The sequence below is a fragment of the Tachypleus tridentatus genome, chromosome 2 (genome assembly GCF_004210375.1).
Source record: "Tachypleus tridentatus isolate NWPU-2018 chromosome 2, ASM421037v1, whole genome shotgun sequence".
NCBI lineage: Eukaryota > Metazoa > Arthropoda > Merostomata > Xiphosura > Limulidae > Tachypleus > Tachypleus tridentatus.
In genome coordinates this window covers 76,131,681-76,140,753 of record NC_134826.1, presented here as the reverse complement: position 1 = coordinate 76,140,753, position 9,073 = coordinate 76,131,681, and positions in this window count along the sequence as shown.

Here is a 9,073-nt window from a genome sequence, read left to right as displayed (position 1 = left end):
TGGAAATAGTTTATTTATTGATGCTTTTCTTAAACACGTTATTACTAGTAATTTGGAAATTATACAAGACAAACAATTATGTGAAATAATTAAAAAAAGATCTAAATACAGAATTAGCACAAAATGTAATAAGCAAAATATTCTAAAATTTAAAACAATATTAATGAATATATTTTGAAACTTTACTATACTACATCTTACACCTAGATAGTTTATGGAATGGAAGTTTTATGTACTTAAAATTAAATTATCCCGTATAAAATTAAAGAAATGCCATTTAGAATTATTGTTTCATCAGTTAAAAATAACATTCAAGTATTACAAAAGAAATACGTTGTTGTTCCCATTGATAAAGCTTACTGTAGTTTTGGTTTCATTTGAAAAAAGTTTTATGCATTGATTATGATAAAACAATAGTACATAAACATTTAAATTTATTAACTAATATAAAGATAAAATAATTAAGAATTTTATTAAATATTATAAAAATGTTATTCTTAACCAAATTATTTTGCAGATTACCTTTTCTTTTTGCTGTTCCTAAATTTCACAAATCTTCAGTTAATTGACGTTATTTAAACAAGTTGGCACTACTTTTATGTTTATCAACACTTATCGCATATGGGCTTATTATTAGTGCCTTACCACCATAATGGTAAACAATTATTATTATTTAGTTTTTCTACTTCTTCTTTACTTTGGAGGCATTCACCTTCTTAAAAAACTGTCTGGAGGCAGTGAAAGGTTATATAGATGTGAGACGTTGTGGGCTTTTAACCCACATTTCGCTCTTCTAATTTTTATTTTTGTATTACTTAATTTATGAATTTCTTCATATGAGACTGGTAAATGAAGTTTAAGACCGTAATGTGGGTCTCTTCTTCAGTAATCTCAAAACCTAGGGTACATTTTATATCCCACATTATAACCTATAGCTTGGGATCCTTTTGATTTGTGCAGCGTTTTTATTTTTGTTTGGGCTTGTTTTGTTTATTAGAAATTGTGCACACACACACTTTTACAGTTATACCAATCCACGTGAGAACTGGCAGAGAACTGGTTAGGGTGCTCAACTCGCAATCTGAGAGTTTTGGATTCAAATCCGCGTCCCACCAAACATGTTCGTCCTTTCAGCCGTGGGGGCGTAATGATGTGCAATCAATCCCACTATTCGTTGGTAAAAGAGTAGATCAAGCTGGTGGTGATGACTAGAAGTATTCCCCCTACTGTTATTCTGTTAAATTAGCGCAGGTAGTTCTTGTATTCCTTTGCACAATATTAAAAAAAATACGGAGTATCACATTTCGGTGAATCTAAGTTGTGTAACAGCCAACCAAGCATTTCCAGTGTTTTTACTTTATTCATGCAGGTTATATGTCATATATAAATTTTGTTTAGCAGTTAGTCAGTGAAGAACAAATATGTGACATTCATCATGTTTATTTAGAACTGCAGCGAAAATAAAACGGTGTGTGGATTTTGTGGTGTCGTAAATTACGGAACCAGCGGAATTTTCCAGTATCACGGTTTCATGTGTTAACAATTTCCAATAATTACACGTTCCACCACCATTGAATGGTATAAATTATATTTTCATATAAACAAGCACAAACAATAACTTAATGCACATTAATATCATATATTCTGTTGTGAAATGACAAACGATCTATCTAATGACGTTATTTTCTGTACAGAGAATTGTATGTTTTCTTTAAGTACAAGTTTGATTCCTACGGGAAACATACTGAATAGCTTAAATAAAGCCGTGTGTGTTTTCTTACAGCAAAGCCACATCGGGTTATCTGCATATACGGAGGAGAATCGAACCGCTGATTTTAGCATTGCAAATCCGTAGACTTATTGCTGTACTAGCGAGGGACAATAAATTAGTTTTCTTGTCGCATACTTAGAAAGCCAGAAAAATTGTGGTTATTTTGTCTGGTTTGAATTATATTGTATGTTCTTTGGTGGATTATTTAATTAAATAAAATTATTTCATGAACTACTATCATTAATATAAAAAAGTAAGTTTAAATGTCATCGAGTAATATAAAAGAAATGAAAATATAAAATAAGAAACTGTTTAGGTTAAAGTTAAATTAGTTAAAATAAATAATAAAATTTTAATAAAAGTTTTAACGGGACACGTATCTAAGCAGCTCGTGGTTAATGTAATTCAATAGGGTAACTTTCCCCATGATGTACAGCTCATGCTGCAATTAATTATACCTGTTCAGGGGCAATAAAGCAATCAAAGTATAAACAGACGAATACTGTTTCGAGTTTAAAGCTACTTAGAACAAACAAATGTAGTTTTATCTTACAATATGAAGTCATTCTAGGAAGGAAAAAGTTAATTTAGATTAATTTCATTTTCTTTTTTTGTGATTTCTAAGGTCGGTCAGTTTGACTGGCCTTGTATAAATTAGTGTAGAGACAATAACAGATAAATTAGAGCTTTATTGAAAAAATCAGAAATTTGTTCAGGAGGTCTAAAGAATAATAAAAGTAAAAGTTTCGATTTTAAGACGAAGAAAAGTATTTTAATCTTAACATGAAAATCACTTAACACTTGGATATATTTTCTATATTTATGGACAAATATTTAATGAAAATGCTTTATAAAAAATTTGATTTTTCACATACAAAAGAGCTGAACGTTTGCTAAACGTCTGCCAAAATTGCGAAGAATACATTTACTGTGTTAAAAGCTATAGTATGAAAACTATAACAAGCACAATAAGGTTACGAGGTCGACCCAAGAGACCGAGCCCGGCTGAGAGAGTTAACAATTTATGAGCGAGAAACACATGCATAAACCTGTACACATCGCGAGACTACAAAGCGTTGTTCATCTTGTATATTACGCGTTTACTATGTAACACAGGTCAACGCAGAAGTCAATTACTGATCCAAGGTAAAAAGTTGCTGAGCCGGAATTTTCAAAAAACAGAAACAGCATAAACTAAGAATGATAATCACTGTCTACAATACTAGAAGTCACGATTAAATTTGTAGGCGCCATGAGAACCTGGCACTCAGGATTCTTCGAGCCTTGGTTTAAGGTTTGGTGAGATACCTTCCAAATTTTACAAATATTGTGGATAGTAATATGGCATTATTTGTAAAGAGGTTATTTAGTCCATTACAATTTTTTTTCCGTCGATATTTGCGTTTTGTGTTTTCGGTACGTGATAAATGTAAAACGTGGGCGAAGTATTGAACTCGATATGTATTAGTCACAGTTATTTGGCATTTAACAATATGTAAGTAGACAAAAGTTTGAGGAAAGTGTAGATAATCAGATAAGACACGATATCTGGTAGAGAATGTTCAGCCGATTTCATTTTCACAATTTTTATGATCTCAAAATATTGTATGCACGGGAAAAGGAATTAAATACGGGCATTCAATTTCGAAAAAACTTACTCATAGTTAGCTGTCAGACTGTAGATCTGTAAGTCTCTTTTAAGATGTGTTGCCAACAAACAAACTTTATGCTTTCAGTTGTGCAGTAAACCTTAATATTCGATTAGTAAGAGTAGTCTCTTGAGGCTGTTTGTGCTGCAGAATTTCTGTCTTCCCTCTGGCTGGTTTGCATTTTAAGATTGCGGACAATTTTGCCTGAACTTCAGGGGTCTCTGACCTGGCCGTTTAGTCCATTACATGCAGAAAATGTTGTTCAGGTAAAATATTGAGAAACGCAGGAGCTTTCAAAGGGTGTTGTTTTCTTCATCTCCAATACTGGCCACTCTTTGAAAGTACGTGAACTTTTTTTTCACTTTAGTACTAAGGTCTGTGTGCTTGTTTGTCAGCCAGTTCTCTTACTATTCTTCAAGTTATTCTTTGTATCGAAGTTTTACTGTTACTTCTAAGAATTTCGTGCAAAGTTACATAAGAACTATTAGCACTGTAGCTGGCCTTATTTTAAACTGATAGTCTAGTCAGTAGAATATACCACCGACTTTCAGGCTGTTCTTGTTTCATTGAATAGGTGGATTTGACCATCACTGTTGTAGCGTATTCTTGGCCTCATAGTGCGAGGGGCACTCTGACGGCATCTGTATGGCCAAGAAGTATGCATTCTCCAATTCACCGTTCGGTCACACTAACCACTCTAAGATACAACCAGCCCTATTGTTTCTTACCTATACAGTGTACGTATAGTTTGTTGTTTGGTTTGTACAGCTTCATTGTTTCAGCTCTGGGTAACTGACTCTGACCTCGTCCACCCCTTTCTCTATCTATCTTTGCTGGAGTTTAATAAATCTTACAAATGGCATTTGTGTTTGTTTGTAAGATTTGTAAATCTCATGGCTTATTAATTGTGCTCGTCTTACTTTATCAATATACTAGCTGGAATACCCGTCCTCTGGATGGAAGTTATGTAAATTCATGCTTAATGAAAGGTTATATTAGGACATAAGAAGTTGTCTCCTTTATATGTAATTGTAAAAAAACTTTAAAACGCTCATAGAAGCTGCAAAACACAACTAATGAAGTCGCAAATTTATATCATTCTTCACACAAACCCAACAAACATTCATATCGAATTTGGTGAAAATTCGTCAACAGCAGGCGAAACAGTGGTTAAAAATGCGAAAACGTTCATAAAATCCATAAAATGCAAAATTGAAAATTTATATTTCCATACAATAATTGAACCTCTATACCAAATCTGGTGAAGATCTGTCAACACCCCGCAAAGGTGTTACATGGGCATAGTACAGACAGTACTATTGTATTTATAAGTGTCACGTATTCAGCAGTTCATAATATTACATTTGTCTTATGGCATCTCGAGCAGTTCAGCGTAATAAGCAACATGTAAACTGGGTTACCATTTTCAATATGTACGCACTATGATGCAATTACCAACCATAATATGTCATAGCGTCTGTGTGCTACAATTGAATCGTTGAAAGTGTGCAATATAACAAACGTGTAGGTTCTTAACCAGTATTTTAATATAGCGAATCTTTCACACTAAGTATATTTATCTCTGTATTGAGGCCAAGCGCGGCTCAGAGGTTAGCGTGCTGAATCTGAAATTACCATGTTCGAGTCTCTTACCAAAAGAAAAGAAAAACAAAAGACGACTTTCCACACTTTTGGGCCGAGAGTTGGCGGTGGGTGATACTGACTAGCTGCCTTTTCTCTAGTTTAGCGCTCATAGTTCTCGATTAACGGTGCATGAAATGTACCATAGAATATCCACGTTCTGTATTAATACCGCCTGTTAACGTTATTTCCTTTAGCGTTGCGCATCGAAATGGTCATATATTATTTAACATTCATCTCAGCTGTCAGGTTTGATGTGTTGGACAGGATTCTTTACATGTCTGTGAAGCGGAAGAAGGCGAAACATTTCTCACTTATTTATTCCTCTTCACAAACGGAGGAAGGAAAGCCTCAACCTGGACTGTCGTTATCAGTGTAGCACGTCAGCCCTCTCCACAACGAAGTCATGAATAGAGAGAGGCATGGTGACAGCATACTGTGTTTATTTTTATGCCAGTTTTTAATTTTAAAATACTGTATAATATATTTTCAAATAACTTGTCTTTGTTACAAATAAAAATGGTGAATTATGAAGTGTTTATATAGTATGAAATGGTAAGTCACGAAGGCAAGGAACGCATCTTCATATAAATAATGTATACGTTTTTCAATATACAAACGAAGCTTCAGGAACGCAACTACCTCGTATATCGATTATTACTGTATTTTGATATTATTTCACTAATGTTTTTCAAGAATTAATAACATTTCAAACATGAATTACTTATTTATTTGTGTTTGCTTAATTTTAACGTTTGTCATTCATTATTCATGTAAAAATAAATTCTACTTTTATAGTTTGGAATCATAATATGATTTTTTATTGTATTTGTTTTCCTACACAAATAAAATGGACGTGTTTGCTTTGCTTTATACACCTACAAGTTCAACCATAAACCGTGCAAAAAACAGGTCATAAACATGGTATTTAGCCGGCAAATGCGGCACATGGTTTTCCAGGTTAACGAACGCTGAACTAATAACATAACGCATTCTGTTAAACACTGATGCTAAATTGAAATTGATCTCATTAATTTACTGGGTCTACAAACTGCAAATTAGCAGAATATTTTATTTTTAAAGGTTTTTCTAACAGAAGTGCATTATTTCTTAAACTTTCTTTAATTTTTTTATGACTGGCTTTTACACACATTCTTCTGAACTGGATATGAACCGACTTATTTGGACATCCATGAGTTTATTGTTTATATAAAGACCGTGATAACATACGAGCCACACACAGAAACATCAACATTACATCTGACTACTAATCACTGCTCGGGATCTCCTATTTTATATAAAAAATTAATGGTTTCGACCAATTAGTTTTGTTTCTTCTTTATACTGAGAGAAAAGAAACTAAAAATGCGGTAAGATTTTTTCCCAAGAATGTTAGGGTCAGGTGTCTCTCTTCCGGCCATATGCTGGTCTTATTTTATAGTGATCACGATTCTATAATTTCTGGAAGTGGTGAAGTTGGAAATTCACGTTCATAAACGTAAAATGGCGGGCAGTTCATTGATTTAGAGTTGACAAGCTGCTAATGCTTGAGGCTTGCAGAGAGATGATAGTATGGTCATCTCCGGGAAAAGGTCCTTTGAGAACCCAAGATGGATGAAGTTGCTTCTTTTGACTGGCATGTTCTTGGTAGATAGTATGGGGTGAAGAATATTTTCTTGGTTAATTGGAACAATACGTTTATATATCTTAGGAGAGTCGATTTAGATATATATAACATTGAATAACGAGTAGGCAATAATGTTGTGATTCAACATGTTTTATATTTAGGTGCTATCTCTATCTATACAGTCATTTTGAGTGGTAGACGTCCCTATTGAGAATACCACTTCAGAAAGAGTATTTTTTCGCTTTTCATACAAGCATTATACCTAGGTCATTCTTATTAATTTCGGAAGAGACATTTGTTGCATACAGTTTCTTGTCATAACCGTTTCGGTATCGTGATTTTCGATGGTTTTGGTCACTTTATCATCATACTGAAGTAAAAACATACGTTTAACTTACGAAGATCGAGCTACTACAAAATTCCTGCAAATTTATGCGCAACGAACTCCGCAAGAAGAAAATTCCTTGTTCAATTTTTATGCAGTTAAGTGTCATTGACATCTTAACTAGTAGACAAATTGTGTAAATTATAATTTAGTCTAGCGAACTAATTATAGTAATTATATTTCTGCTAAAAGACTGATAGACGGTGCATCCCCACCGCATTGTTGGTCCTATTCCACAGTCACCTCCAAACATGGGGTACATTTTATATCCTTCATTATAGCCTGTACCCTGGGGATCCTTTTAATGTGTGCAGCGTTTTTGTTTAAGAATATTTTTGTTTATTAGAAAATATTATTAGTCAGAGGTTTGGATTTTCTATTTTTAACGCAATCATTTTTATTTATTTTATTTGACTGTTGAGTATTAATATTCTATATATATCAACTTAAAATCAATACAGTGGCATGTAGAGCCCGAAAATGTAACGCAAGTTGTAGTTACTAGCATTCTCATTTGTCCGATGTATTATATTTTAATGCTGTAGTCTTTATTTTCTGAAGTGGAGTACTTTACAACAATGCTACAGGCCCGGCATGGCCAGCTGGGTTAAGGCGTTCGACTCGTAATCTGAGGATCGCGGGTTCGAATCCCGGTCGCACCAAACATGCTCGCCCTTTCAGACGTGGGGGCGTTATAATGTGGCGGTCAATGCACTATTCGTTGGTAAAAGAGTAGCCCAAGAGTTGGCGGTGGGTGGTGATGACTAGCTGCCTTCCCTCTAGTCTTACACTGTTAAATTAGGGATGGCTAGCGCAGATAGCCCTGGTGTAGCTTTGCGCGAAATTCAAAACAAACAAATATAATCAAAATAAATATATTATTTCACATATCAGTGTTTCAAAATTATATTGTATGTTGTGGGTACCCTTAAAAAAGCTTGTAAAATTTTGGGTAGTTTCTTGTTCAATTGTGCAAAGGAGAAAATACCGTTTCAAGGGATAATTAAAAATAATTTCTTTTCTGTTCTATATTGTTGTTCTGAATTAAACACAAAGCTACACAATGGGCTATCAGTGCTCTGCCTACTTCGGTTATCAAAACCTGGTTTTTAACGTTGTAGGTTCGAAGACATACCGCTGTGCCACTGAGAGCATTCTGTTCTATAATATGTTGGCAAGATTTCGCAATAATGTCTCAGTTTCACTAAGCTGATAGCCCCAGTGGTTCAGCAGTATGTATGTGGACTTACAACTCTATAAACCGGGTTTCAATAGCCGTGGTGGGCAGAGCACAGAGAGCCCATTGTGTAGCTTTGTGCTTAATTCAAACAACAACTAAGCTAATTTAATGTTGTATCTTCATTTATTTATTATCGTCTAATACCCGACGATACAACAGAGCTCGGAGGACAAAAACAAAACTACAACCGAAGCATTTTCACACATAACGTGTCGATATTATTTACTTTGTTTATGGACTTTATCATTATGCATATTTATGGAACAAAATACTTTTTTTTCATCAAAACTGCGTGATCTTACGTAATAGATTTGAACTTTTAATTATTTCTTTCTTTATTAGCCTCATAGTTTGCTTGTTTTGAATTTCGCGCAAAGTTTTTAAACAGTATATTTTAAGGTATGATACATCCCTCTTATAACACATCTCATGGGGTACCAAGACATTAATTCAGGCCCTAAATTTGATCAGTATGCTCATTCGTGCAGAACCCTTATAACGTGCCCTTGGTACAGGTATATGGGAATTCTAAAGAATGATAATTGTTCTCACCTTGGCTCATTTAACTGTCAACAGAGATCAGTGAAGCATTAACACAGTGTTAAAATTTAGTTTCTGTAATGACATAAATGAATTAGCTCCATAAAATGGAAATAATGATAAAATATTCCTTTGTCCTAACACGTTTACACACTACTGTATTTATTAGGCCTTACAAAAATGATTGAAGTATCGCTTAATTAACATTTAATGAGGTGCA